The 23,407-nt window shown below is 36.8% G+C and overlaps 1 protein-coding gene across 4 annotated transcripts in view; it reads left to right on the forward strand.

Annotated features, from left to right (window-relative positions):
• The first annotated feature begins 3,713 nt into the window (after positions 1 to 3,713).
• The window catches only part of LOC115219651 (histone-lysine N-methyltransferase EZH2), a 200,220-nt gene continuing 180,526 nt past the window's right edge, over positions 3,714 to 23,407 (forward strand). Inside the window, exon 1 of one of the 4 annotated variants that reach the window (XM_029789852.2) lies at positions 3,714 to 3,872. The gene's annotated coding sequence lies outside the window, so the exon portion shown is untranslated. The remainder of the gene's footprint in view (positions 3,873 to 23,407) is intronic. The other 3 variants (XM_029789847.2, XM_029789827.2, XM_029789840.2) reach the window with 3 other exon arrangements.

The following is a 23,407-nucleotide window of genomic DNA, read 5'->3' on the forward strand; positions in this document are numbered from 1 at the left end:
CGAAAATTTTGGGGAGAGGGGCCAATCGATTAGACCGACCTCAGTACGCAACTGGTACTTAATTTATCGACCCCGAAAGGATGAAAGCCAAAGTTGACTTTGGTGGAATTTGAACTCGGAACGCAAAGACAGACAAAAAAACCTCTAAGCATTTCGCCCAACGTGCTAACATTTCTTATTTCTTAACTGCCCACAAGGAGCTACACAGAGAGGAGACAAACGGATTAAGTCGATTATATCGACACCAGTGCGTAAGTGGTACTTATTTTATCGACCCCGAAAGGATGAAAGGCAAAGTCGACCTCGGCGGAATTTGAACTCAGAACGTAGCGGCTGACGAAATACCTATTTCTTTATTACCTACAAGGGGCTAGACACAGAGAGGACAAACAAGGACAGACAAACGGATTAAGTCGATTATATCGACACCAGTGCGTAACTGGTACTTATTTAATCGACCCCGAAAGGATGAAAGACAAAGTCGACCTCGGTGGAATTTGAACTCAGAACGTAGCGGCAGACGAAATACCTATTTCTTTATTACCTACAAGGGGCTAGACACAGAGAGGACAAACAAGGACAGACAAACGGATTAAGTCGATCATATCGACACCAGTGCGTAACTGGTACTTATTTAATCGACCCCGAAAGGATGAAAGGCAAAGTCGACCTCGGTGGAATTTGAACTCAGAACATAAAGACAGACGAAATACTGCTATGCATTTCGCCCGGCGTGCTAACGATTCTGCTAGCTCGCCGCCTTATTGTTGATTCATGTAAGTGCAGTAATGTGCATATGTGAAACACTCGCAATTACCAGCTGATACTAATGCACAGAAACAATTGTGGTGATTTAGAGAGAGCGAGAGGGGGTGAGAGGTCGATCAGATAGTGACCATTGGCTTCGCACCTATAAAGCTCTTTAGCTGTATAGACGAATCGTCATACTCAAATGGCCGGAGGCACTTCCAAAGATTAGTCAATAGTCTACCTTTTGCACTCTTCATATTTTGAGGATTTGTATTCGTATTCTTAACACCGTTAGTTGCTAAACCGTGAATTCTATAGAAACGATCAGCTTATCGAAATTTCTTTTAACGTCGATTGGGAAAAAGCGTGTAAGTTACGATGTTAATAAATTTTTTATTTTATCGTATACTGTCCACTTTTTGTTCTCTCTACAAGCCGCATATTGCTCGGCGCTAACTTCCAACGCTTGGATCCCTGGATCGTACGTAACTACAGAAAAATTCACACATATATGTGTGTATATATACACACATGTAACGAGCTCTTATTGTACACTGTACTCAGGTGTATTGCAACTCGTTAGAAAATGCTAAAAGACGGAGAGAACGAAGATATATAAATCAAGTAAAGAAAGACAGCAATGAGTGCTAGATGTATCATACATGCACTGTATACCGAGTGAAACTAAAAAAAAATTTAGAAACCTGAATATTAGAACCGTCATAAAGAGGAAAGAGCCCATTGATGCATTAAAAGTAGTGTTGTCGAATCTTAGGAAGCATGGAATTTTATAAGGATGCAGTTTCCTAAATAGCTTACAACTAACATGGTAGTTCATTCGATACTTCGACTTCTGAGTGTGAAAAAATATTTCCGAAAGCCATCAGTATTGCGCTGTTTTTCTTTTTCCTTTCTTTTTTGATTTCATAAACATGTCCACGAATGATAGCGGTATTAAATTCAATAAAGGAAGCCAAAGTTGTTGGAAAGATGGTGGATAATCTGGTTAGACGTCAAAACTCCAGTGTGTCGATGTCCAGAGAAGCAGTAAGCTCTAGCTGGATGTGAAAGTGACAGGCAGAGGGTATATGTCTGGTAGTACGTCTCTGAACAGTTTCCAGTAAATTTATATTCTGGACAAGATGCGAGTTCCAAACTAGAAATTGCAAACTGTTAAGTAGACGTACAATAAAGCATATATAACTTTATCGCATAATTAATGAGCAGCTGACAGAGGTCTTACTAAGTGTTCTTTAGATACCTTCATCTTTTGGGTGATTTTAGATATATATTTCTGATATATATATATATATATATATATATATATATATATATATATATATATATATATATGAAGATAAACTTACTTAAGTGCAAATAAAATCTAATGAATATACTGGTTTATTACCTATTACAAGTATTGAATATTACAATTAATATTCAACGGTTAACTGGATAACCCGGGGTTTATATTTATTTTTAAGAAAAAAAGAAAATAGATAATTAATAATCATTTGTTAATTTATCTCTCGATTTTCTTATATATATATATATATATATAATTATAGGCGATGTTTCGCTTGTCGCCTTATAATATATTACTGGGTAACAGCGGTAATGAATACAAACTTGTTACCGGTTCAAATATGCGTAAGAAAGCCATGTATATATGTATGTATGTATGTACATATATATATATATATATATAGGTATGTAAACGTATATACTTGTATATATTTATGTATACATATATCACTATCTTTCTGTCTAAAGCATCTGGCGCGCACATACAATACGCAAATACCTCCCCCACCTTATATACATACATGTATATGTGTGTGTATATATATATATATATATATATATATATATAATGAGGGGGAAGAGATAGCGGCATAAATACAGATTGCTACCCCGCTGATTTGTTTCCTCATAACTTTGTGAAAAATGTATTTTTCAATATAATTTTGCTGAAATATTTTTCCGAGGGTGTAGATAACAATTATGCTGATGAAATTTAGAATAAACACAAAATGTTTTTTTCGAAGTTTCGGACGTGCTTCTCCCAGACCATACTCCAACTTTATTTAACTATCCGTATCTTGAACACTTTTCATAGTTTTACTTTAGAACTGTATTTGAAATATAAACATTACGTAATCTACACTCTCGAAAAACGTATTTCTGTAAATTTTTAATTAAAAATATGCATTTTCTAGAGAGTTATGAGAAAATATATATCGGAGGGATGGTGGTGGTGTCTGATTTGAACCGCCTCCAAAACTAATTTTAGAATTTTATCTATATAATCTCAATCTACAACATACACAAACATTTCTTAGTAAAATTTTATTAGAAAATATACATTATTTACAAAACATACAAAGTTATGAGGAAACAAATCGAAAGTGGACTGTAGTTTTAACACACACATGTAAATATATAACACATATATATGTTTATTTGTGCGCGTGTATATATAAATATATATATGTATGTATAAGTGTATATAAATATATACATATATATATATGTATGTATGTATCTATAAGTGTATATATATATATATATATGAAAGCGCTAATATGAAGTAATAATATATATGTAAATAAATATATATTTTTACAACCATCCAGCATTCTGAACGTGTTTTTTCTTTCATATATATATATATGTATGTATAAGTGTATATGTATATGTTTTCAGTGTATATTGACTGTAGAAAATAAACCTAATATTGGAGCATGTAAACCCATGATGTGGGGGAAAAAATGGGTATTAGTAGAGTCTAAATATTAAAATTATTCAATTGGTATTCTTGTACTTTTATTTTGTGTTCACAAACGAGAATGTATGTATGAACGGTTTTAGTTTTCAAGCATGTGCTTGTTAGAGGAAGCGCAGCGTGTTAAGAAGAAGCTAAGTTGTGTGGAAAAAGCCGGATAGACAGATGGGCAAAACAGGACGAGGAAGAAAGGCAAAAACACGTCGCCGTTGATACTATTGGCCGACAGGGGGCGTTGTGGGTAATGGCGCCCATTCGAAGCTAGCAAGTGCGTGATCCACTGTCGTGATGCTGCTGTTGTATTGAGTATGTCTCTAATAACAGATGTGGGCCTCGGGTAAGAATTTCCCCTTTTTAAAAACCGAAAACATCGATCTTTTTGAATCGGCACAGGAAGCGGTGTATGCACTGAGGTTGGGGTGGCAATTATAGCAACAACAACAACAATAATAATAATAGTAACGATCCTTCATCTAACTAATAACCCCCGTCTCCAACATCACCACTGCTAAAAACAAATATTTTTTTTTTCTCTGTCTTGTAGCTGTAATCGAACTGTATTTTTGTATTGTTAAAGCTATTCACCTTTGCCTTCACTTTAAAAAACAAAAACAAAAAAGTAATAATTTAATCGTGGTCGGTTATTGTCTTGCTTTCGAGTTTAGGCGCTATTTTCTTTTTTCCCTCAGTGCTTCCTTCACTTGTATAATGATAGCAGCTTCAAAAATATATAATTAACCCTTTTAAACTACTAGATTTATCGCGGGGTTTATCTTGTATTTTGTATTTTTCCTTTGTTTGTAGTTTTCGTAAATATTGTAGCTTCGTCTATATGACTTCTTGAAGTGCATTGTTTTGGATTAGAAAAAAAAAATTAAAAACTTCTTGTCACTGGACCTTGCATGTACATATGTTAAACTTGGCTTTATATATATATATATATATATATATATATATATATATGTAATCGTCAACCAAGATTTCTTTGTGTGTGTGCATGCATATAATGCACACACACACACATATATATAGACACACGTACATATTACTGTTGTCCAGTGGCTATTCACTAAGCTGTTATTTTTACCACTTATGTCACATTTCAGTCGAATACATACCTCCATACACATATGTACACAATACATATCAACTAGGTTCAAGATACATATATTTTCATCGCTATGCATTGTTCCTTTTTAATCTCTTTTCCTTTGTTAAATAAATGTTAAGTCCTGCTACACATGGACAGTGTTTATAAATTATATATATATATATATATATATCTGTGTATGTATATATATATACACGCACGCACGCATAGACTATAGCCTTCATAATGTCCTTTTTATTCTTATACTTTGTCACTGTTTCAATAATTTTCCCTCCTTTTATCACCATCCATAATCATTATTACCAACTGCACGTTCCAGACTACCGGTCTATCTAGCTATATAATAAAAGTGTTATTTATTATCTTGCACATTCCGTCCAGCGTCACGCCACACTCTTCTTTCCCTCTAAAACAATCACAAAGAATCGTTCGTACTTGTCACCACCATACTTTTTTACTCTTTATTCCGCTGCTACTACTAAGTCAGAGAGAATACTTTTCCTTCAATCCTTCCTCTGCTGTCATTCAATTCAAACTTTATTAAAAACCGCCACTTCACTAACCAGCCAAATAATGCTTTAATATTATAAATATATCTTTAAAAAAATTATGAAACATGTTTGCATTTTCTACCGGTATAATTTATTATTGTTGTTATTTTTCGTGACCCGGTTTCGATTCTTGGTAAATCGATTCGTGTTATGTATTTGGCGAATAATACCTATTAGAAAACTATACTCGCTAGTTACTTAATCTTTTCCTTTATTAAGTCAAAAATTCACTGTTGTTACTGTTCACAAGCTATTTCAGTTCCTTAAATCTGTTCCAGCCTACAAATATCTCCCGAGTTTCATTACAATGCTCCCATTATTCCTTTCCTTACGAATATTAGGCCATTTCTGTGGTATAAATCATGATTGTGGCAGACTCGGTAGAGCACCGGACAAAATGCCCTGGAGTATTTAATTTTATTTCTTGTGTGTTCAAATTCCACTAAGGCCAGTTAACTAGCCTTTTATCGTTTCATAGCTGATAAAATATGTACCAGCCATTTGCTGGCAGGTCCCTTTTATAATCAACTAATCCTTCGAAATATATTACTTGGTGCCTATTTAAGAAATTACTAATTATCACTAAGATTTTCGTGCTATTTCTGATCATTTAAAAGAAAGCAGGCGTTGAAATAAGTTGTGTGTGTGTGTATATATATATATATATACACGACTTGCTCTCTCACACGTGAGTGTGTGTGACGGTGAGAGACATATTCGTGTATATTTACTGTGTATATTATGTCTACGAAGTCCTTTGTTACAGTTAGTTACAACAACAAATATGTCGGTGATTACATATGTTCTGAAAGATATCTCTTCCGTCCGTTTTCATCCCATCGTCCTATCGCAACTGGGAAGTTCTGCATGCACGTGTACGCGTGTGCGTGATTGCCTGATGGTCTCATATTTTTTCCCCTTTCATCTCTCTCTCGCTCTTTCTCTCTCGTAGCTCTAGGCTTCTATCATGCAATAATTTCTTACATACATACATACCATACACTCACGTATACATGACATGTACACACACACATACAGCTTGCTACGTGATTAAGGCTTCGCGGCCACGTGGTTTCGGGGTCAGTCCTACAATGTTACATCTTGGTCAAGTGTCTTCTGCTATATCCCCAGGCGACAGACGAAAACTGTGCAGGTGTATGTGTCTATATTTGTCTTTTAGTGCTTGACCACTGGTGCTGGTTTGTTCCTCCTTAACTAAGCGATTAACCAAAAGGAATCGATGGAATAAATACTACATTTAAAATCAAAAGTACAAAGGTTGATTTCATTGGACTAAACCCTTCTAATTGGTGCCCCAGCATGGCTGCTGTCTCATAACGGAAACAAGTAAAAGATGAGAATGTGTGTGTGTGTGCGTGTATGTATATATATATATTAATAGTAATGGTAAGACAACAAAAGAATGAAAGAAACCTCGATATTATGTAAAGAGAGGAATTTATTTGTAATATAATATGTAACAATTATTTGGTTACCATAATAAAACTCCGAGTTTCGGATGTCTGAATGGAAACTCGGAGTTTTAATAGGGCAACCGGATAACTGTCACATATTATATTACATATATATATATGTGTTTACATACATATATTTACATCTGTCTGTGTGTGTCTTACAATCATGCTAAGTTTGTCTCTGGACTATATTAAAAGTACACCTGTCTGTGAAATACTCAGCTCTGTACACTACAATACGGCGAATAGGTAACTTCATTGATATAGTTGTTTAACACCAGACCAGCACTGACCAGAGACACCTGTTAAAACCATTATCCAATATTGTATTTTGTTTGTCTTTTTGATTTAAAAAAAAGTTGAGTTTGATTTGAGAGAGATTTGGGTGCTATTTCTTGCCAGTTATTGAAATACGTAGAAGCTTGTTCACAAATAGAGCAGGACAACTAGGGCCTTCACTTATTAAAGCCAACATATATCTCTGCCATATGTATTTGCATATATATATATATATACACACACACACACGTATATATACATGTGTGTGTGCTGTGTAATATATATATGTATGTTTAGAGGTTCAGTCTGTAAAATCACATCTATGCTATTCAATGGGTCCTCCATTTTGTTGTGAGACACGAGAAAAGACATACATGTATACATACATACATATATATATTTAAACAGATTAGAAAATATATGCTCAGATGTATGAACACAAACACACCTGTGTTTATAGGTGTAAACCTGGCTGTGTGGTAAGAAGTTTGCTTCTCAAACATATGGTCCTGGGTTCAGTCACACTGCATGGCACTTGGGGCAAGTATCTTCTACTATAGCCTGGGCCAGCCAAAGCTTTGTGAGTGAATTTGTTGGACAGAAATGCTTACCGGTATTTCGTCTGTGGTTACATTCTGAGTTCAAAATCCACCAAGGTCGACTTTGCCTTTCATCTTTTTGGGATCGATAAATTAAGTACCAGTTACGCACTGGAGTGGATGTAATCGACTTAATCCCTTTGTCCTTGTTTGTCCCCTCTGTGTTTAGCTCCTTGTGGGCAATAAAGAAATAAGAAGCTGAAAGAAGTTTGTTATGTATGTGCCTGTGTATACATATACATACTTATTAAGCCTGGTACACATTCTGTTGTTTCCTTTTGCTGAGCCACTAAGTTATGGGGATGTAAACAAACCAACACCAGTTGTCAAGTGAAGGCCGAACATAAATGTAAAGACACATATGCACACACAAGGCTTTGGTTTGCCTTAGGTTATAGAAGACATTTGCCCAAAGTTCCACACAATGCAACTGAACTTGTAACCATGTGGTTGGGAAGCAAACTTCTTGCTACACAGCCATGCCTGCACTAAATATATATATATATATATATATACTCTCTTTTACTTGTTTCACTCATTTGACTTTGACCATGCTGGAGCACCGCCTTTAGTCGAGCAAATCGACCCCAGGACTTATTCTTTGTAAGCTTAGTACTTATTCTATCGGTCTCTTTTTGCCGAAACACTAAGTTATGGGGTATGTAAACACACCAGCATAGGTTGTCAAGCAATGTTGGGGGAACAAACACATACACACAAACATATACATATACAGTTTCCGTCTACCAAATCCACTCACAAGGCTTTGGTCAGCCCGAGGCTATAGTAGAAGACACTTGCCCAAGGTGCAACGCAGTGGGACTGAACCCGGAACCATGTGGTTCATAAGCAAGCTCCTTACCACACAGCCATCTATTGATATATATTATATAAGAAAAGAGAAAAGAATAAATGATTATCTTATGAACTTCATTAGCTTACAACTGTTTCCACTATATGTGGTGAACTCAGTTGAGTGCCTGAGTTTCATTATAACTTCAAACATGAAATGCTCTTCACCACATCTTACAGTGGAAATAGCTGTAAACTAATAATGTTTCTAAGATAATTGTTTAGTCCTTTGTCATCGTTTTTCTTATTACCACTCTATACTCGACTAACACTTTGTTTAGAGGTGTACATATATTGTGTTCTACACCAGGTTATTAGTATTACTAGTCTCAATCTTCATTACTCCACTCTCTCTCTTTCACTGTGTAACTATGTACCTCCTCCACAGCAAGACACCTGTTTCTGTCTCTCTGGCACACTCTTACCTTTCATCATCTGGCACAAGATCACCTTCTATTCCTCCTCTCCTCTCAAAGAACCTTTGGTCTTGCAAGTTACTTGGTGGACCCTGCCAGCGCTGGTACCACGTAAAAAGCATCCAGTCCACACAGCAAATTGGTTGGCATTTGGAAAGGCATCTGACTGTAAAAAAAAAACATGACAAAACTGACTTCACCTGTGCTGGTGCCATGTAAAAAAGCACTCGGTCCACTTTGCGGAGTGATTAGTGTTAGGAAGAGCATTCAGCCATAAAAACCATGTCAAAACAGCCAGCAAAGCATGGTGCAGTTTTCTGCTTTGCCGGTTCCTGTCAAACCGTCCAAACCATGCCAGTGTGGAAAGCAGATGTTAAATAATGATACATAGTTTAAACAAATGAGTGTATATATATGTACATAAATATGTGCAAGCACATAAATGCAAAACAAGGTGGAGTATACAGCACCGCAAAATCAAAGGCAGACTTAAATGTAAAGTTTTAAATTTATTGAATCAGTTATGATAAAGTCAATGGTCATGCAGTTAAATTCACTTCTCAGTCAAATAATTTTGGATGCAGGTCTACTGCACTGCAATAGAAATGAATCCAAAACAGTAGATGACACTTGCACCATTGGCAGATATTATCTACTACAGCCTTGGGCCAACCAAAGCCATATGAGTGAATTTGGTTGATGGATACTGAAAGAAACCCGTTTTGTGTGTGTCTTCACTTCTGTGTACTATGAAAGTTGCAAGCTATGAGAGGTGTTATTGTTATCACTTCTGTCAAGTGATTGTCTGCTAGTTTTGTGCCTTCAAAGATGTGTGCAAAACAGATCAGGATTTATGGCAAGAAAGTATCTGGCTGTAAAACAGTGCCTCATCCCATATCAGCCTGGAAAAATAGTAAGCTAGCTGTCAGCTCCTCTGTTTCTCTTTTCACAAGGAAAATGCCTGTCATGTGTCACCTTCTACTGTTTGTTTTTACATATGCTTTCCCACGCTAGCATGAGTTAGGTAAATGTGTGATTGAAGCATTTGTTTCAGAGTTGTGTGCCCTTCCTGACGTCAATGCTGACTTGTTTTCCACACAGCTTTGAATGCAAGAAGGGAATGGGCTATTTATTGACAAAAGAAGTGTCAACAAGAATACTGTGTAAATGTCATGATTTTCATATGAGTGGTAGGTTTAAATGAACACAGATACATGTATACACACATCTATTTATCTAAGTAGGTATGGCTGTGTGGTAAGAAGCTTGCTTCCCAACCACATGGTCCCAGGTTCAGTCCTACTGTGTGACACCTTGGGCAAATATCTTCTACTATAGCTTCTGGTCAACCAAAGCCTTGTGAATAAATTTGGTAGACAGAAACCCATCGTGTATATATATATATATATATATATATATATATATATATATAACGAAATCCACTCACAAGGCTTTGATTGGCCCGAGGCTGTAGTAGAAGACACCTGCCCAAGGTGCCATGCAGTGGGACTGAACCTGGAACCATGTGGTTGGGAAGCAAGCTTCTTTTATTCATTCAGTTGACCACAAGAGGCTTACAAAGAAAGGAAGCTTCTTACCAAACAGCCATTCCTGTGCTTATATATATATGTGTGTGTTTGTGTCTGTCTGTCCCTACCTCCCATTGCTTGACAACTGATGTTGGTGTGTAACTTAGCGGTTTGGCAAAAGAAACCGATAAAATAAGTACTAGGCTTACAAAGAATAAGTCCTGACATGAATTTGTTCAACTAAAAACCCCTTAAGGTGGTGCTCCAACATCGCCACAGTCAAATGACTGAAACATATAAAGAAGTAAACAAAAAAAGAATATATATATATATATATCCGAAAACAGAACTGTTGTGTCTTTGGAGTCACTTGTAGCACATTCTTTTGGCAGTGCTAGGGAGAAAAACATTGTTATTTATGTACAGAATAATAAACATATATGTCTTGTTCAGCAATGCAATAAATTAGAATCATTTACCACATTCTTGGCTTATAGATTCTGTTTATTCCTGTTTGGTCAATAACAGGAATTTTCAACTTCTTTCACTCCCTGGTACTGAATAAGGTACAAAACTGTTATGGCATGGTTTTCTCTGTAACCACGTGGTTTTGGATTCAGTCCCACTGTACATCACTTTGGGTAAGTGCCTACCATTACAGCCTTAAACCAACCAATTCCTTGTGAGTGTTAGTAGTAGACAGAAACTTTGTGAAATCCCATTGGTGTGTGTGTGTATCTATGCATTTGTCACTTATTGCTTGACAAGCAGTGTAAGTTTGCTTACAACCACTGGTTGTTGTTTGTTGCTTCTCGAGCCATGCCTGGCTCATAAGGGCCGGTTTCCTTGCAGTTTAGGTTCCCCACCTGGACGGGACACCGGTCCATCGCAGGTGAGCTGCAAGATACAGGAGGAAAGAGTGAGAGAAAGTTGTGGCGAAAGAGTAAGCAGAAGTCCGCCATTACCTTCTGCCGGAGCCGCATGGAGCTTAGGTGTTTTGCTCATAAACACACACATTGCCCGGTCTGAGATTCGAACCCGCAATTCCTTGACTGCAAGTCCGCTGCTCTAAACACTAGGCCATGTGGCTCCACACAACCCCTGGTTGACAAAAGATATATTAAGAAAAGAAGACTGCTAGAATAAGTATCAAACTTGGAATATGTATGTGGGTCAATTTGACTAAAACCTTTCGTTGTGTACTCTTGCATGGTTGCAGTCCAATGACTGAAACAAGTACAAGAATAAAAGATTATATATATACACACATGGATTACACTGGTCTCTTACGTTGATGAGAAATCACCTCAATACACCACAACATTTGAACTTTTCTGAACAATATTTTGTATTTTCTGCTTTTTCCTATTGTCATTCTTGTCCACCTCTGTCCAGCCATCACCATGATTGACTGCTAGCCATTAAAACCGTCTTTTTTTATTGTCTCTCTGTTTGTTTTCTCATGTACCTTTCTGTTGAAGAACGTAGACTCGAAATGTAAAAGGCTTTCTGACCTTCCCGAGCATTAAACTAATACACCTGTTTGTTGTTTACACACCTGTCTTCATCTTTTGATTTTTGTAAATTCCAACTAATATATATATATATATATTTTCTTTAACTTGTTTCAGTCATTTGACTGTGCCCATGCTAGAGCACTGCCTTAAAATGTTTTAGTTGAAGAAATCAATCCCAGGACTTATTCTTTGTAAGTCTAATACTTATTTCATTGGTCTCTTTTGCCAGATCACTAAGTTATGGGGGCGTAAGCTCACAGGCATCAGTTGTCAAGCAATGGGGGTGGGGCAAATGCAGACACACACACACAAAAATATATACAGTAGGCTTCTTTCAGTTTCCATCTACCAAATCCACTCAAGGCTTTGTTGACATGAGGCTACAGTAGAAGATTCTTGCCCAAGATGCCACACAGTGGGACTGAACCTGGAACAATGTAGTTGGGAAGCAAAGTTCTTACCACACAGCCATATATATGTAAAAAAGACAAGAATATTAAATTTATTTTAAAACAAATATGAATGTTCACATGTACAATGCTGCAAAGAAATATGCCTACACCAATACTGAGCATTAATATAATGCAAGTTTTCTAAATATCCTGATATCTTTCTATTCACCTCAAAAACCCATCACACACAAATGTGCAGGGTACAATGGTTGAAAACTTTTGATCTAGAAAGATAAATATTTTCTTTATTATCAGTGCAGTATAGTCTGTTATTTGACTACTTCTTAGTAAAAAAAAATATCTGTTATCTGTGACCATCACTATAGACTTCTGGGTTGTAAGCTTCATGCCTTTCCCAAAGGCATCAGTTGAATCTGAGAACTGAGTCTAGGTTGCAGTTAATTGCTCAATACATTAGCATTGTTGAGGCAGCGAGCTGGCAGAATCGTTAGCATGCCGGGCGAAATGCTTAGCGGTATTTCGTCTGCTGCTACGTTGTGAGTTCAAATTCCACCAAGGTCGAGTTTGCCTTTCATCCTTTTGGAGTCGATTAAATAAGTACCAGATACACACTGGGGTCAATCTAATCGACTTAATCCATCTGTCTGTCCTTGTTTGTCTCCTCTGTGTTTAGCCCCTTGTGGGTAGTAAAGAAATAGGTATTTCATCTGTCTTTACGTTCTGAGTTCAAATTCCACCATGGTTGACTTTGCCTTTCATCCTTTCGGGATTGGTAAATTAAGTACCAGTTGCAAACTGGGATCAATCTAATCAACTGGCCCCGTCCCCAGAAATTTGGGGTCTTGTACCCAGAGTAGAGAAGAATATATTAGCATTGTTCCATTTTGGTAGTCACTATATAAACAGTATTTTTAGCCCTTTAGCAATTCAGATTACTCTGTTAAATGTAATGCTTATTTATTCACATTATTTTAAACTAATCTTGGATTATCTCATAGTTTTGAGATTTTAGTTTTAGAATGACAATGTAGGGTAGGTGTGAATGGCTGGCCTTGGCTAGTTTGAACAAAAAACATGGAATATTTGGGCCAGATATGGCTGGTTTCAGTGCTAATGGGTTAACTTTGAAGAGTGTAAGAATACATCCTATTGATTACAAAAAATCAACTGTGTTTAGTTTCCTTCTCTCCAAAGTGTATGTATGCAAAAATTATATATTATCAGGTGCTCTCAACCACTTTTTATCTACGGACCCCTTTGATTACTATTTTATTCTGGGGGACCCCCATTGCTATTCGATGTTTAACCCTTATGACACCAACCCGGCCCAAACTGCCTCTGGCTCTGTAGTACAAATATCTTACTTTCATAAGTATTGAATTAAAATCTTCCACCAAACCTTAGTCACAATTTATATTCCCAACACTAGCTTAATGATAACTAAGTTCTTTTACTAAATTCTTTGTTATATTTAAAATTAATTGAATGAAACGCAGAGCATCTCAAAATAAATACGGTAACGAAAGGGTTAAAAACTAGTTAATAGAAACTTCTTTCCAAATTTTTATTTTGTTTCTCACACATTAACTTGTGTTGATTGAATTACGTAAAATGTTAGAGAAAGAAACCTAGCTGTTGCTTGCAATACATACCAATACATACATCTAAAGCAAAATTTTTTCCGGGACCTATAAAATACTATTGTGGAACCCCACTCTACTATTTTGTTCCGTGGATCCCGGTTGAGAACCACTGTTTTAGAGTGTTAGTGTATGTGTGTCAATTAAGTTACATGTGGTTTCTGTAAGAGCATATTTATGTATTCGTATTTTTATCAGTTATCTTTTAGGTTTCTTATATTTCAGATTTATCAAGTCTCACAGTGTCTCCATATACTGTATAGCTTGTAAAATTAGCTTTGTATTTGTACAGAAGTTTAAGTAAACACTATTTCTTTCTGTGTTCTAAGCAAGGCTTCAATTGTTGTTCTTCATCTAAACTGTTTTTATAATGCCGAATCTTGGAACATATCACTTCCACTGAAGCTCACAGCACTTTTGGAACATGCCTGAAGTGTTCGTATTTATCTAGGGTAATCATCCTGGTGTCTTCCAATCCTAGTTACTAATTGTTGATTTCTCAGCACTGTAAACTACTTACCAAATTTATAACATTGCTGCTAAAATCAACAAGTTATATTGACTATATACTATTTTCAGCTAAGTTGACCAAGCTATTTGTGAGTTCAGTGTCTTAGTTATGCCACAATACTATGCCTCTGACAAAAATATGAACCACAAATGTCTTAGGTGTCCAACATTCCATCCACTTGGGATTGTATAGTAAATCATTGTTAAATACCTCTGCAATCCAATTCCAGTATCTGCTTTGTTGCTCAGAAAAGATGTCTACTTAAATTGTGGTAGGGTGTGTTTAACTCTTTAAATTTATTCAGATTACTCTGTCAAATGTAATGCTTATATAGTCATACTTGTTTTAAATTAGTCATCCATTATCTTGTAACTTTGAGGTTTTGATGACATGATTGTTTATTTGTTGAATGATATTGTAGGGTAGGTATGAAAGATAGGATCTGGTTGGTTTGAAAAGAAATCAAGTGGAAGGTTTTGGCCAGTTTAAATGCTAAAGGGTTAAAATGTCTTATATCTCAAATCTTATCTTTAAAGAAGATGGACAAATGAGATTGTGTTGTCCATGATAGGCAAGGACATAACTGGAATGTGTTTAATCTTAGGTCTTCTCGATTAGTGATGGCTTGGAGTTTAGTCGAAACTGAAAAAATTAAGCTCCCAGGTGACCGTATAACAATGAAGCCTGTACATGTTTGCATGAACTGGTAGAAATAGTGACCAAATCACACTGTATAAAGATGAAGTAGTTTCAGATAAACAAAGCAAAAAAAAAAAAGAATAAAAGAGAAGTCACAGTTGTAATGCTTTGATATCATAGAACTATAGGCAGTTTCGAGCAGGCTGGTATCAAAAGGGTTTTAAAAAATACTAAAGAGCAGACTGTAGTCTGAGGGGCTGTCTGAAAAGAGGATGATCATAGGTCTGCTTGGTCAGGACTGATCTGGGCAAAAAAAAAAAACACTGGTAGTTGACAGAAAGATTGACATTTTTTTCCAGTTTACCTGAATGCTATTCAGGAGACAAACAAGACTTTGATCTTATCCAAAAAGCTGAGAAGTGATTATAAGCGACAAATCATACATATGTAGACAGTGACTAACGTTTTATTTCCGTGTCTAAGATTGGTCACTGTTAATTAGATAATCCTTTCTTCTATAGGCACAAGGCTTGAAATTGTGGGCGAGGAGACTAGTCAATTACATTGACACCAGTGTTTCACTGGTACTTAATTTATGGACCCTGAAAGGATGAAAGGCAAAGTCAACCATGGCAGAATTTGAACTCAGAACATAGCAACTAGTGAAATACCACTAAGCATTTTGTCCAACATGCTAACGATTCTGCCAGCTCACCACCTTATTGTTAATTAATTAGATAATAATATTCAAACTAATAACGTGGTCTTCAGAAATTTTAATATATTCATCTATGCAATGTTTCAATGGGTTTCATCTCTGTTCTTTATCATCAGGTGTTTTATTTCTGTGCGTGTGTATGTGCATTTACAGTTATAATGACCTTTACCACTATGCTACTGACTTATATACATGTGTCACTGACCTTCCAGATAAATATGTTTTGTTTTAGGTTCTTAGTCCAAATGTAGTCTGGGACTGCGTATGCACTCTGGAATAATTCATGTGTTGACAATCTGAGATTAAACTGATCAAAATGTTGTTATGATATATATAAAAAAAAAATTATTTACATAATTAATAATGAGATTATGTCTGAAATATTATCTTAACAACATTTTTCCTACTGAATATTCATGTCTAATCTAAAGCTTCTTCGTTTGATTAACTTCTTATTTTAAGTTTTTGCTAATTTAAGAATAAAAATTGAAGCAACCATAGAAAATAATACACTCTAAACTCTATAACCTCGATATTTTTCTTTTAGTTGTTTCCTTAATTTATGTACAAATAATGTTATTTCGTGGAGACGCGTGGCTTAGTGGTTAGGGTGTCAACATCATGATCGTAAGATTGTGGTTTCAATTCTTGGATCGGGCAGCGCGTTGTGTTCTTGAGCAGAACACTTCATTTTACGTCACTCCAGTCCACTCAGCTGGCAAAAATGAGTAACGCTGCGATGGACTGGCATCCTGTCCAGATGGGGAACACATACGCCATTGAAACCGGGACCATGAGCCTGGCTAGGCTTTAAAAGGGCGCATTTATTTATTTATTTACTTATTATTAATGTTATTTCAATGAGGTATTTCTTCAAATATTGGTCCAAATTGGATAGGTTACAATTTGGCTGTAAATAAAAATAAAGAGGAGTGGAGAAAAGTTTTAAATCTTCTGAAAATATTGTCTCTGCTTAGTTTCTGTGTATGAATAATATTCACATACATATATTTATGTGTATGTATGTATGTATAAGCATGTTTGCGTGAGGAAAAATATTCACACCAAAAGTTATAGAATTTCAATTGTGTATGCATGAGAATTAAACTGTTACTTTTCTTGAAAGTACCATTTTGAAAAAAACCTACAATGTAGATATCTGCTGCCAATTTTTCTGAAGATAATTAAAATCAAGTATTTACAATATATTGGCTCGAGCAATTCTTGCTTCAGGCATAATTTTCTTAAATTTATTTTCTATTTGCTACCATTTCTGTTACGACTTGGGATACTTAATTCCATCTATGGTAGTGTAACAGTTGTTGTTTAGTTCCAGATATCTGTTGATCAAGGAGACCTATTGATCAATGGCATTTCAGTTATGGCTGTATTTTTCTCTTTCTTTTTCTCTTTATCTCAATAGCTATCTAGTGCTACTTTATCCAATCTCTTTCTTGTTTTTTTTAAGACAGTAGGGTGTGATTTGAAGATTTGGCTCCTAATTTCAGCAAGTCAATTATATAAAGGCTCCTTTGCATGTTGTGTTTGTGTGTGTATGGAACTGTGTAACAAAAGCATTGAAAAATATGTGAGTATATATGTGTGTGTATGTATATGTTTATATTTATATAAACATATATATTCATGTGCATATATATATGGTTTATCTCAATTCTATATTATAAATCCGTGGTTGGGCTCTAGTCAAACAGGTTTTTTCACAGTGATATATAAGATATACATGGTTATAACCAGAAATAGCTTTGAATAAAGTAGTATTAATTTTCTTAGGTTGTTCAATTTTCCTTAATTGTTCAATAAACCAATAGAGTAAACCTATCAGTAATGTACCTATAATGACTACTGGAAACAACTGTAAGCCAAATTTACTCCAATAAAGGAAAATATGTAATAACCATTGTTTTTATATATATATATATATTATATATATATATATACAGAGAGAGAGAGTGTTTTATCATCTTTTACTTGTTTTAGTAATTGGACTGTAGCCATGCTGGTTATAACCTTGAAGGGTTTAGCCAAGCAAATTGACCACCCAGTACTTATTCTATAGATCTCTTTTTGTTGAACCACTAAGTTACAAAAACAAACCAACACTTGGTTGTCAAGCAGTAATCAGGAACAAATATAATCACAATGACACACATACATATACACACATACATATACACACATACAACAGGCTTCTACATAGTTTACACCTACCAAATTCACTCACAAAGTATTGGTCATCCTGTGGTGAAGGTCTATAATTGAAGATTCTTGCTCAAAGGACTGCATAGAGGGACTGAACCATGTGGTTGTAAATTGAGCTGAACACAAAGGCAGTAGACTGATGAGAGAATTGTTAAAGCATGGGATGAAACATGTAGCCATATTTGTTCAAGCTCTTTATGTTCTGAGTTCATCTGTAACAGTACTGGTGCAAGGCTATGTAGGCTCTTGTCTTCTCTGTGGACAACATGTGGTAAAGAAAGAGGAGACTTGCTAGTTTTCCATAAGAAACCATGTCATGGCTTGTTTTCTGGATGGGGACTTTCCTGGTGAAGATATATAGTCAACCCTGAAAATACTATCAGTAGATATGACCTCATACTTCATATGTTGGTATTTTATCAGTATAGCCATTTCATTATTATCATCGTTTAATGTCTGTTCTCCCTCCATGCTGGCATGGGTTGGATAGTCTGACAGGAGCTGGTGAACCAGTGGACTGTACCAAGCTCTACTGTCTGTTTTGGAGTGGTTTCTATGATTAGATGTCCTTTATAATACCAACCCCATTATAGAGTGGACTGAGTGCTTTTTATGTGGCACCAGAACCAGCAAGGTCACCAAGTAACTTTCAAGAAAAGACACCCCGCCTCAACTGAGAAGGGATGTAGTATTTGAGAGAGGTACCTTCATGCCAGGTGACAAGGGATTAAAGTATGATAGAGGAACGGTTACAGTTATCTTGCTGCAGAAGAGACACATAGCCACCCCAGTTGGAATAAAGAGACAGGGGAAGAGAGAGAGAGAGAGAATACCATATAAATTGTTCAAATTTTGATACATTTCTCAGAATTTGCTTTTTCAGTACAGGAACATATATAATCCGTTTATTTTAAAATGTTCATTTTGTCACTAACATACTGTCAATGTATATATATTTCTTCCTGTGACTCTTATTTGTTGGTCAGTTATATTGCAGGTTATATGTAATATCAGCTACTAACAATACTATGTAATTTAATTTCGGTTTTAACTTTAGTATTATTGATTGCTGTTTAATGGGGAGAAAGACCGAGTTCTGTGTTATTCAACTATTTTCATATTGTTCCTTTGTTATTATATGTTATTTTTCTATCAACCTCTAACCAATGAGATTACTATTTCCTTTCTGTCGTCTATATTCATCTTGAGTAACAGTGTTAAAAGACATGTTTACAACCAATCCATCATTCCAACAAATTTCTTACAGCGCAGAAACATTGAACCTGACAAAAGAACTAACAAGCTCAGAACAGCTCAAAATACTTGCAAACACATTGTGCTTGAAGTAATAATATAGCAGGACCATTAAATAATAAAATGAATATGAAAACAAACAAAACAAGATGATGTTTTCACATATATGAAATTATTGAAATGGAGTTTGCCTGGAGACATCCAAAAGATGAGTGAGAACAGGTGGATGTAAAAGCTAACAGACAAGAGTCTGACAGATCACAAAAGAAAAAGAGGACAACAGTGAACAACTGGGGGAATGGACTGGATAAGATTTAACTAAAATTGAAGATCAGAAATGCTATGATAAAAGAATGGAATATTTAGCAGAAAGTGTTTACACAGTGAGGCAACAGTAGCAAATTTGATTGATAATACTGTCGAAACATGCTTGCAACTATCCTGCATTCATGATTTGCAATTGTTAGTTTTCATTCATAAATCTTCAAGTGACTGGTCATAGAATTGAAAAGCAGTGAGGAAAAAAAGTACATTGTAGTAGTTAGTTATGTTATTTTATGTTCTGTGTTCAAATCCCATTGAAGTTATCCTTGATGGTCATTCTTCCAAGATCAGCAAAGTAAGAACCAGTCAAATACTAAACTCTCATCAAATTTGTGGTTTGTTCTTTAATTACAAATTGCAATTATTATTATTAAGTGGCAAGCTGGCAGAACCATTAGCATGTTGGGTAAGTGCTTAGCAGCATTCTGTCTTTATGTTCTGAGTTAAAATTCGGGGTCAATAAAATAAGTACCAGTTGAGCACTGGGGCTGTTGTAATCAACTTATTCCCTCCTCCCAAGATTGCTGGCCTTGTGCTAAACTCTGAAAGCATTATTGTTAAGGTGGCAAGCTGGCAAAATTGTTAGTGTTGGAAGAAGTTGATGACATAACCTGTTCACAATCAAGGTTTGTTTTTGGAATGTAACTCAAGAATTATGATAGAAGATTCAAAATCAAATATGACTGACCATCTTTGCTAGGTTGGACTGTTGAATGTGTTCTATTGTGTCCTTGGAGAAATGTAACTGAAAGCTAGACCAGTGCCTTGCTGGGATCCCCGCAAATAGCATAATTGCTGAGGAGGGGAGACTGATGTTGATAGATAGGCTGTGTCCTTGGAGATATTGTAACTGAAAGCTAGACCAGTGCTTTGCTGGGGTCCCCACAAATAACATAATTGCTGAGGAGGGGAGACTGATGTTGATAGATAGGCTGTGTCCTTGGAGATATTGTAACTGAAAGCTAGACCAGTGCTTTGCTGGGGTCCCCACAAATAACATAATTGCTGAGGAGGGGAGACTGATGTTGATAGATAGGCTGTGTCCTTGGAAATATTGTAACTGAAAGCTAGACCAGTGCTTTGCTGGGGTCCCCACAAATAACATAATTGCTGAGGAGGGGAGACTGATGTTGATAGATAGGCTGTGTCCTTGGAGATATTGTAACTGAAAGCTAGACCAGTGCTTTGCTGGGGTCCCCACAAATAACATAATTGCTGAGGAGGGGAGACTGATGTTGATAGATAGGCTGTGTCTTTGGAGATATTGTAACTGAAAGCTAGACCAGTGCTTTGCTGGGGTCCCTGCAAATAACATAATTGCTGAGGAGGGGAGACTGATGTTGATAGATAGGCTGTGTCCTTGGAGATATTGTAACTGAAAGCTAGACCAGTGCTTTGCTGGGGTCCCTGCAAATAACATAATTGCTGAGGAGGGGAGACTGATGTTGATAGATAGGCTGTGTCCTTGGAGATATTGTAACTGAAAGCTAGACCAGTGCTTTGCTGGGGTCCTGCAAATAACATAATTGCTGAGGAGGGGAGACTGATGTTGATAGATAGGCTGTGTCCTTGGAGATATTGTAACTGAAAGCTAGACCAGTGCTTGCTGGGGTCCCTGCAAATAACATAATTGCTGAGGAGGGGAGACTGATGTTGATAGATAGGCTGTGTCCTTGGAGATATTGTAACTGAAAGCTAGACCAGTGCTTTGCTGGGATCCCTGCAAATAACATAATTGCTGAGGAGGGGAGACTGATGTTGATAGATAGGCTGTGTCCTTGGAAATATTGTAACTGAAAGCTAGACCAGTGCCTTGCTGGGGTCCCCGCAAATAGCATAATTGCTGAGGAGGGGAGACTGATGTTGATAGATAGGCTGTGTCCTTGGAGATATTGTAACTGAAAGCTAGACCAGTGCTTTGCTGGGGTCCCCACAAATAACATAATTGCTGAGGAGGGGAGACTGATGTTGATAGATAGGCTGTGTCCTTGGAAATATTGTAACTGAAAGCTAGACCAGTGCTTTGCTGGGGTCCCCACAAATAACATAATTGCTGAGGAGGGGAGACTGATGTTGATAGATAGGCTGTGTCTTTGGAGATATTGTAACTGAAAGCTAGACCAGTGCTTTGCTGGGGTCCCTGCAAATAACATAATTGCTGAGGAGGGGAGACTGATGTTGATAGATAGGCTGTGTCCTTGGAGATATTGTAACTGAAAGCTAGACCAGTGCTTTGCTGGGGTCCCTGCAAATAACATAATTGCTGAGGAGGGGAGACTGATGTTGATAGATAGGCTGTGTCCTTGGAGATATTGTAACTGAAAGCTAGACCAGTGCTTTGCTGGGGTCCCTGCAAATAACATAATTGCTGAGGAGGGGAGACTGATGTTGATAGATAGGCTGTGTCCTTGGAGATATTGTAACTGAAAGCTAGACCAGTGCTTTGCTGGGGTCCCTGCAAATAACATAATTGCTGAGGAGGGGAGACTGATGTTGATAGATAGGCTGTGTCCTTGGAGATATTGTAACTGAAAGCTAGACCAGTGCTTTGCTGGGGTCCCTGCAAAAACATAATTGCTGAGGAGGGAGAGGAGACTGATGTTGATAGATAGGCTGTGTCCTTGGAGATATTGTAACTGAAAGCTAGACCAGTGCTTGCTGGGGTCCCTGCAAATAACATAATATGCTGAGGGGGGAGATGATGTTGATAGATAGGCTGTGTCCTTGGAAATATTGTAACTGAAAGCTAGACCAGTGCTTTGCTGGGGTCCCCACAATAACATAATTGCTGAGGAGGGGAGACTGATGTTGATAGATAGGCTGTGTGTCTTTGGAGATATTGTAACTGAAAGCTAGACCAGTGCTTTGCTGGGGTCCCTGCAAATAACATAATTGCTGAGGAGGGGAGACTGATGTTGATAGATAGGCTGTGTCCTTGGAGATATTGTACTGAAAGCTATAGACCAGAGCTAGACCAGTGCTTTGCTGGGGTCCCTGCAAATAACATAATGCAGGGAGACTGATGGAGAGGGAGATGATGTTGATAGATAGAGGCTGTGTCCTTGGAGATATTGTAACTGAAAGCTAGACCAGTGCTTTGCTGGGGTCCCTGCAAATAACATAATTGCTGAGGAGGGGAGACTGATGTTGATAGATAGGCTGTGTCCTTGGAGATATTGTAACTGAAAGCTAGACCAGTGCTTTGCTGGGGTCCCTGCAAAAACATAATTGCTGAGGAGGGGAGACTGATGTTGATAGATAGGCTGTGTCCTTGGAGATATTGTAACTGAAAGCTAGACCAGTGCTTTGCTGGGGTCCCTGCAAATAACATAATTGCTGAGAGAGGGAGACTGATGTTGATAGATAGGCTGTGTCCTTGGAGATATTGTAACTGAAAGCTAGACCAGTGCTTTGCTGGGGTCCCTGCAAATAACATAATTGCTGAGGAGGGGAGACTGATGTTGATAGATAGGCTGTGTCTTTGGAGATATTGTAACTGAAAGCTAGACCAGTGCTTTGCTGGGGTCCCTGCAAATAACATAATTGCTGAGGAGGGGAGACTGATGTTGATAGATAGGCTAAATTAACTTTTAGGTATTTAAAATTTAGAGCTTCATTTCTTTCAGTAATTTCTTGTGTAATCAATACATCAGCAGTTTGGCAAGGCTCTTTAAAAGGTTATATATTTATCTCTTTTCTAAATCTCTGCTTGACTCTTTAACTCTCTCTCACTCTTACCCCGTGTTTATGTGTATGCACATACTTGTTGTTAATGTATCTGAAATTAGTTTGTGTGTGTGTATATTGTTATATGGTTTAGTATG

This window comes from Octopus sinensis, linkage group LG1 (assembly GCF_006345805.1).
Source record: "Octopus sinensis linkage group LG1, ASM634580v1, whole genome shotgun sequence".
NCBI classification, from domain to species: Eukaryota; Metazoa; Mollusca; class Cephalopoda; order Octopoda; family Octopodidae; genus Octopus; species Octopus sinensis.